A 9,128-nucleotide genomic window follows, 5' to 3' on the forward strand; every position below is an offset into this window, starting at 1 on the left:
TCTCAAGAGATAGCTTGTATTTCTTAGCATCAGCTATATTGTCTGTGTTTGGTGGCTATATGTATATGGGCTAGATCCCCAGGTGAGGTAGTCTCTGAATGACTTTTCCTTCAGTCTCTGCTCCAAACTTTGTTTACATATTTCCTCCTTTGAATACTTTTGTTCCCCCTTCTAAGAAGGACTAAGACATTCACACTTTGTTTGCCCTTCTTTTTCGGCTTGAAGTTGTCTGTGGAGTGCATTTTGAGTAATCTGTGGAGTGCATTTTGAGTAATTTTGAGCTAATATCCACTTATTTGTGAGTGCATATTATGTGTGTTTTCTTTTCTGTGTGTGTGTGTGTGTGTGTGTGTGTGTGTGTGTGTGTGTGTGAGAGAGAGAGAGAGAGAGAGAGAGAGAGAGAGAGAGAGGATTACCTCACTCAGGATGATATTTTCTCGTTCCATCTGTTTGCTTATAATTTCATGCAGTCATTGTTTTTAATAGCTGAGTAATTTAATACTCCATTGGGTAAATGTACCACATTTTCTGTATCCATTCCTCTGTTGAGCGACATCTGGGTTTTTTCCAACTTTTGGCTCTTATAAATAAGGCTGCTATGAACATAGTGAAGCAGGTGTCCTTGTTATATGTTGGAGCATCTTTTGGGTATATGCCCAGGAGTGGTATAGCTGGGCAGGTAGTTCAATGTCCAATTTTCTGAGGAACCTCCAGACTGATTTCCAGAATGGTTGTACCAGTTTGCAATCCCACCAACAATGAAAGAGTGTTTCTCTTTCTCCACATCCTTGCCAGCATGTGTTGTCACCTGAGTTTTTTGATCTTAGCCATTGTGACTGGTGTAAGGCAGAATCTGGGAAGTGTTTTGATTTGCATTTCCCTGATGACTAAGGATTTTGAGCATTTCTTTAGGTATTTCTCAGCCCTTCGATATTCCTCAGCTGAGATTTCTTTGTTTAGCTCTGCATCCAATTTTTAATAGGGTTATTTGGTTCTCTGGAGTCTAACTTCTTGAGTTATTTGTATATTTTGGATATTAACCTTCTATCAGATGTAGGATTGTTAAAAATCTTTTTCCAATCTGTTGGTTGCAGTTTTTTCTTTTTTCCTACTGTCAGTGTCCTTTGCCTTACAGTAGCTTTGCAGTTTTATGATGTCCCATTTGTAGATTCTTGAACTTAGAGCATAAGCCATTGGTGTTTTGTTCAGGAAATTTTCCACAGTGCCGACATGATCAAGACTCTTCCCCACCTTTTCTTCTATTAGTTTGACGTTATCTGCTTTTCTGTGGAGGTCCTTGATCCACTTGGAATTAAGCTTTCTAGAAGGCGATATGAATGGATCAATTTGCACTCTGCTGTCACTTGAGTTTTTGATCTTAGCTGGTGTCCCTTGAGTTTTTGATCTTAGCCATTCTGACTGGTGTGAAGGAGAATCTCGGTGTTGTTTTGATTTGCATTTTTTCTGATGACTAAGGATGTTGAACATTTCTTTAAGTTATTCTCAGCCAATCGATATCAGTTGAGAATGTTCACTTGATCTTTAACAAAGGAGCTAAAACCATCCAGTGAAAAAAAGATAGCATTTTCAACATACGGTGCTGGTTCAACTGGAGGTCAGCATGTAGAAGAATGCAAATTGATCCATTCTTTTCACCCTGTACAAATCGCAAGTCCAAGTGAATCAAGGACCTCCACATAAAACCAGATACAGTCCAACTAATAGAAGAAAAAGTCAGGAAAGGCCTTTAACACATGGGCACTGGGGAGAATTTCCTGAACAGAACACTAGTGGATTATGCTCTATGATCAAGAATCAGCAGATGGAACTTTATAAAATTGCAAAGCTTCTGTAATGCAAAGGACACTGCCTTTAGGACAAAATGGCAACCAACACATTGGGAAAGTGCTTTATCAATCCTACATCTGATAGAGGGTTAATATCTAATATATTCAAAGAACTCAATCAGGTATACTCCGGAGAATCAAATATCCCTTCCTAAAATGGAGTACAAAGCTAAACAAAGAATATTCAACTGAGGAATATCCAATGATTGAGAAATTTTTTATTTAATTCCTGGATTCTGTGGTGTTTCTTTTCTTTTGTCTCAGTGTTGCTATGTGGTTGCTAAACATTTATCAAAGTATTGCCTTAGTCTTTGTTCTTGGTACCTTTGGCAGCTTTGTTTAAAAGTATGTGACAATAGAGCCTGGGTTTATTTCTGGGTTTATAAAACAGAAAATCTTCAAAAGTATAGTAAAGGAGTAGATGGAAAATAAACATGAACAAGAACAACAACGAAAGGTTTAATATCTGCCTTCCCCTGTGGAATGGGGAAGAATATGTTTAGTGGCTTTCTGGTCTAAGCAGAAACCCCAATGTGGTACAGCTCTCAGTAGGGAAGTGAGAAGGTTCGGGTTGCAAGCTAAGGGAAGGTATCCAGAGTCCCAGGTCTCCTCCACTACCTTAGTAGCTCCAATGACAACAGAAGTGGCTACAGCTAAAAGCAGATAGTGGCAAACAGCTGTGGGATGACATGGTAGCAGCAATTCCAATGCCAATGCAGCTGCGGCATGGTCACGAACCTTGCATGCCAGGTGGGTCCAATGTTCTGCAATATATGCTTCTGGAGAAAGAAATCTTCACCAATGTATTACAGCTCAGTAAAATAACCACTTTCAGGGTATTCTAGATGAAAAACTTGTGTACTTAATTTCATGTGGATAAAGACTTTATAAACTTGGGAGGAGTTGGGTGGAATCCATTGGTAGATGCTTCCTATTGGCTCAATTTGAGATACTAGGAATGTTCTCTTTTCATGTGGAAGGACTACAAGTGTTTTGCCTATGTGAGTGATTGTTATGGTCTTCTCCATAGGGGTGTTGTGGTTTTGTGTTCCAGAGCAGTAGAGTTAGGCACTACTACTACCACTATTCTCAATTCTGAGATTCAAGGGGTTTGAGCTCACTGGACCTTACCAGTTCTTCTGTCTGATGGAATGGTCCACTTGTCCCACAAAGGTCTTCTAATCAGTGTTTAGACTCAATCCCCTATTTCCTTGGTAACACTAGAAAAGTAAACAAGAGCTTTGTCTTGTCTTGGAATTTAAATTACCGTATGAAAATGTGGAGCTAATTATGCTTTATTGAGGCCAATTAAGGCAAATCTACTTTTTTCAAGTCAATAAAATGGATTCAGTTGGAGTGGAGATTTGACATTCCAAGCTTCCCCAAGCATTATCCACTATCTTCTTTTCATTTCAAAAGTTAATCCAGCTAAGGTTCACAATCACTTGGCTTAGAGTCTCCCTTCTTCATTGTGTAAATTCCACAGTATTTTCAATGCTCTAGATTTTGAGCATTTGACTCTTGGTATGTGGAATGCTCACAAGTGTTGCTGTATAATGGCTAGGGCATTGTACACTCCAAAATTAATTGTGAATGCACTTCAGAAGACTTATGAAAGATATAAATGAAGATTTCATCTCTTTTATTTTAACTATGAAGCACTGTTTTCCCAGGCTGTGATCCCTTTGTGTGACAGTGGATCGGTGAATAGTTTCTGACAGAAACTTCTGGCAGGAGCACCTAAGTGTATTTCAAGCACACAAAAAGTATCTTTGTCATGTTGCCAAGGAATGTCCCCAGGGATGAATGTCCTCACAGTGATGTGATTACAACACATGAACAGTTATGAAGATACTTACGATCCTATTCCTGTTCTATAGTGCAGTCTCAAACACACAAGACAATAACTCAATTTACCTGACCTCTGTCTGTGCTTATCAGCCAATTCCATGTTGCTTTAATGGAAGTCACATCTCATAACCTTCGGAGAAACATTTCAGAAGGTTACTTAATAAATATTTAAAAAATAATGTTCCTGAGAACAGATCTCAAAACCTATATAAATAATTCAGCATAGACCAGAACACTAAAAGAATTCAGCTTTTCAAGTGCTGAATATAAGCTGAGAAAGCTTGTTAAAACCTGATCAGTGCAATAACGTCAGCTACAGCACTCAAACATACTGCAAGAAAGTTCATGGTAAATCTAATATCAGGAGATGACTGCCATAACACACAGTTGAAGGCTAAGGATTTTTTCCATGGTAGAGTACTTTACCATGCACAAGGTCCTGAATTAGATCCCCACCTCTAAAAACACAAGTATTATATTCACATCCCAACTGAAAAAGAATGCTAATCCACATGATACCGTATTGGAAAGGTCCAGCCTCAGGAATGAGAAAAAATATTGCAAAAAGCATTATTTTTGCTTTTCCCAGAAACAAAGGAATAAGTCAGCTTGGGCACTGTTAAAATTTGACATTTTCAGTAATGGGGGGAATACTAGGGCACAGACTTTATTCCTAGTTGTTTGGTTACTGAACTCTGACTTAGAAAAGCATGTTAAAGGACATGGTTAGGTGTTTAGGCTTTGCATTAGCTGGCTGGCATTTGAAGGCATGCACCGAGATGATTGTATACTGACTAGAAATTGTCTGATTCACTCAGGGGAATATCCTACTAGGCCTGAACAGTGTTGGATATGAAAACTTAAATTATAAGTCCTCTATTCCATATTAGGCTTGAAAATGAGCTTCTGAATCTACAAGCATCCTTTCAGAAGTGAATTTAGTTGTGTTCAACACTATTTTATTCATTTTCATATACATCTGTATATTGGTATATATATATATATGTGCAAACCATATTTTTTACATATTTTTGTGTTGTCTTTTTTGTTTCACTTTGTTTCTATTTGTGTGAATTTATTTTCAAGACCAGATCTAAGAATGAACCACAGGCTCATATAGAAATAACAATCTTTATGTCTCGGTACCTGGTGTTACCTTTTGTATGCATGATCAGAACTGTTTTGTTTTTATCATTTAGCATGTAGATATTAAAAGACTTTTCATACATTTTATTGCTAAGACTTCTATGTTAACAATGTAGTGGTTGAAAAATATATTGTGTAGTTTATAATTTTCAATCTCAGTGAATGATTGTGGTAAAATTATGAAGACCATATAGATTGTTGTTATAAGCATAACACTTTTCAAATGGCTGACAATATTAGCAATTTTTCTCATTTTTATTAACTTTTGTTTATTCCTATTGAATCTGGAAAGGGTGACTGGAAGAAGCAAATATAATTTTTAATCTATGTTTTTATTTTTTGTTTCTTTCTCTTTACATATTAAACTAGTTGTTCTGAACTTACTGCATGCCATTGCCATGACTTCCTGGGTCAAAAGACCTTTTCAACAGGAGTCACATATTCAATATCCTGTGTATAAGATATTATATTATGACTCATAGCAGTAACAAAATTACAGTTATAAAGTAGCAATGAAATAATTCTATGTTTGGTAATCACCATAACATGAGCTTTTCAGCATTCGGAAGGTTGCAAACCATTGCATTAGTCAACTGTATGTTATCTCTATGTGTACGTGGATTTTGGTGAATCTGAAGGTGCATGTGTTTGTAGGATTTTTCATGTATGTGAACATATATTTAGAGGCCAGAGGACAATCTAAGTGATGTTCTTCAGATATATTCTACCTTCTCTCTTCTGGCAACTCCCTGGTACTAGAATTATAAGCCTATGCTGCCATGCCAGGGTATAATAATAATAATAATAATAGTAATTATTATTATTATTATTGTTATTTTAATATAGGTTTTAGGGCACTGAACACAGTTTTCATGCTTATATAGCAAACAATTTCTACTAACTTAGCATAAATTAGCCAGTTTTAAAAATTAAGAACATAATGTTTTATACATATACAGATTTAAAAATATAACATGGTGTTGGGGGATATATACATATAAAAATAGTTTCTTAATGATGTAAGTTAGCATGAGGTATTAATAGAAAAGTAGATCACTATAAGCATTAGGGGAAATTAGAGCATAACAAATTGTTGACTTTAAGAAAGCACCTAAAGAAATGTTCAACATCCTTAGTCATCAGAGAAATGCAAATCAAAACAACCCTGAGATTCCACCTCACACCAGTCAGAATGGCTAAGATTAAAAAACTCAGGTGACAGCAAATGCTGGCGAGGATGTGGAGAAAGAGGAACACTCTTCGATTGTTGGTAGGATTGCAAACTGGTATAACCATTCTGGAAATCAATCTGGAGGTTCCTCAGAACATTGGACATTCCACTATCTGAGGACCCAGCTATACCTCTCCTGAGCATATACTCAAAAGTTGCTCTAACATACAACAAAGACACATGCTCTATTATGTTCATAGCCGCCTTATTTATAATAGCCAGAAGTGGAAAGAACCCAGATGCCTTTCAACAGAGGAATGGATTAAAAACATGTGGTACATCTACGGAATACTATACAGCTATCAAAAATAATGACTTCATGAAACTCATAGGCAAATAGAATGAACTAGAAATTATCATCCTGAATGATGTAACCCAATCACAGAAAAAAAACACAATTGTTATGCACTCATTGATAACACTGATAAGTGGATACTAGCCCAAAAGCTCGAATTACCCAAGATGCAATCCACAGACCATAGAAGCTCAAGAAGAAGGATGACCAAAATGTGGATGCTTCCTCTCCTTCTTAAAAGGGGAAACAAATGTCCCTAGGAGGGGATATGGAAGCAAAGTTTAGAGCAGCTACTCAAGGAAGGACCATTCAGAGCCTGACCCACATGTGGCCCATATGTATACAGCTATCAAAACTAGATAAGATGGATACAGCTAAGAAGTGCAAGCTGAAAGGTACCGGATACAGATCTCTCCTGAGAGACACATCCAGAGCATGTCCAATACAGAAGTCAATGCTAGCAGCAAACCACTGAATTAAGGACAGGACCCTCTTGTGGGGAATTAGAAGGACTGAAAGAGTTTGAAGGAGCTTGCAACCCCATAAGAACAACAGTCAACCAACCAGAGCTTCCAGGGACTAAACCACTACCAAAAGACTATACATGGACTGATCCAGGGTTCCAACTGTATATGTAGCAGAGAATAGGCTAGTAAGGGCACCAGTGGAAGGGGAAGCCCTTGGCCCTGCAAAGGTTGGACCCCCAGTCCGGCTGATCCAGTGGAATATGGGGGAGTAGTAAGGGGAATAAATGGGGGAAATACCCATATGGGGGAGGGGGAGGAGATGAGGGCTTATGAACAGGAAACGGGGAAAGGAAATAACATTTGAAATGTAAGTAAGGAAATATATCTAATAAAAAAAGGAATAGTGAAACATGAAAATGTTAATGTCACCTATTTTGAGGTTAAGTATCTGAAAATTTGAAGAAAAGACCATCTTCTTTGTATTCTGTGTATATTGATAATTTTATTCAGAGTGACTCAAACTCAATTTCTCTGTTTCATAATTCATGTATATCCATTTTTAAACTTGTTATACAGAAGATGGCCATAGAAACCAAATATATGTAAATTATAAGTTTAAAAAATAAAATATAGTAAGTATTTGACATATGATCCTAACTTATAGGTATAGACCAAACAAAATCATGAGCATACTTTTTTGCCTTCTTGAACTACTGTCTTATATCAATATAAATTATTCCTGTTGTGATTATTTCCACTTGTTTCTTTTAATTTTCCAAAGTTTCTTCATTGTGAAATATGCTTCTTATGAGTAAAATAACTGTATCTTGCTTTTATTTGATTCACTCTCATATTATGTTACTCCTCATTTTTTATTGGTTTTATAGTTTAGACAATTATTTATTGGTATATTTCAGTGTAAAACACATCATTCTTTGGCTTCTCTTGCCTATATTTATCCTCATGTCTATTTTCTGTCCTTCATCGTTCCTAGTTATTAGATAATTTCATGTGTTTCTTCCTTCTTATATCTTCTAACATTTCCCCTTTCTGCTATCTTTTAACCTGATACTTATTACCCCTCTTCTCTTAAGACAACAATTCACTCAGTGTTTCCTTTTTACTTTCCTGAGTTCAATAAAGACTTCAAGTAAAATAAGTAGACCCAAAGATTTGGGTCATCATCCACATATGAAAGAGGACATGTGATGTTCATTCTTCTGATCCTCTGTTATCTCTCTTGCTGTATTGCTTGACCCCACCACCCATTTTGTTCATTTACATGTAATGGAACTTTAGATTTCATTTCTCTTTAGAACTGAAAACTTTCCATGTGGCCAAATATTCAATTTTATTATCTGTTCCCTCTGATGAATACCTAGGCTGTTTTTATTTCCTGGTTCTTGTGAATACAGCAGCAAAGACATGGATGAATATATATCTAGAGCATCAGATATAAAATTCTTTAGTTATATAGCCATGAGTGGTATAGTTGGATGATATCATAGATCTTTTTTTGGATTTTTGAGAACATTTCAAACTTATTTGCATAGTAACTACACCAGACTTACCACAACTAAGTAAGAGTCTGTTTGCCCTGTATTTTTACTAATATTTCTTCCTATTTGTTTTCTTGCTGATAACCATTCTAATTCAGGCTACAGGAAATCATACAGTAATTTAATCTACATTTTCTACACTTGATCTTAGCCAAAAGGCCGAGAAGCGATAATCTACATTTTCTGATATTTAACATTATTTACAAGTTTTTTCCTCATTACTTATATTTCTTCATTTGAAAACTTCATCTAATTCAGTTGACTTACTTAATCAGATTGTTTCCTTAGTGCTCAGGTTTTCCTTATTGTTGCTTTCAGTTTCTGTATATTCAGTACACTAATCCTCTGTCATATGTATAGCTGAGGCAAAGTTTTACTCCCATTCTGAGGGAGGATGACAAAGTCTGCACTGCCTCAGAATAAATAATCTAAATAACAGGACTGCTTTTGATCTTGTTATTGCTTCTTTGTTCTGTGTGTGAAATTTCCTCTGTTGTTCCTTAACAGGATTCAGACTTTTGTTACATTGGCATGTTTTTTACAAATACTTTTTGTACCATTACAAAATACTACACCTTTATGATCATAATGCCCATGCTGTTTCATTGAGTAGTATTTCATGGATATTTTCTTCACTATATTAAAACTTCAGTATCTGTGCTTTTGTGCAAGAGGATTGCCTCAAATATTCCAAAATTTCTTGGTAATTAAATGGATTGTGATTGGTCTGTT

The 9,128-nt window shown here is 36.1% G+C and overlaps 1 pseudogene; it reads right to left on the bottom strand.

The window, feature by feature from the left end:
- Positions 1-8,499: 8,499 nt before the first annotated feature.
- LOC120099541 (U2 spliceosomal RNA) lies at positions 8,500-8,567 on the bottom strand (annotated as a pseudogene).
- Between the last annotated feature and the right edge of the window lie 561 nt (positions 8,568-9,128).

This window comes from Rattus norvegicus, chromosome X (assembly GCF_036323735.1).
Source record: "Rattus norvegicus strain BN/NHsdMcwi chromosome X, GRCr8, whole genome shotgun sequence".
NCBI lineage: Eukaryota > Metazoa > Chordata > Mammalia > Rodentia > Muridae > Rattus > Rattus norvegicus.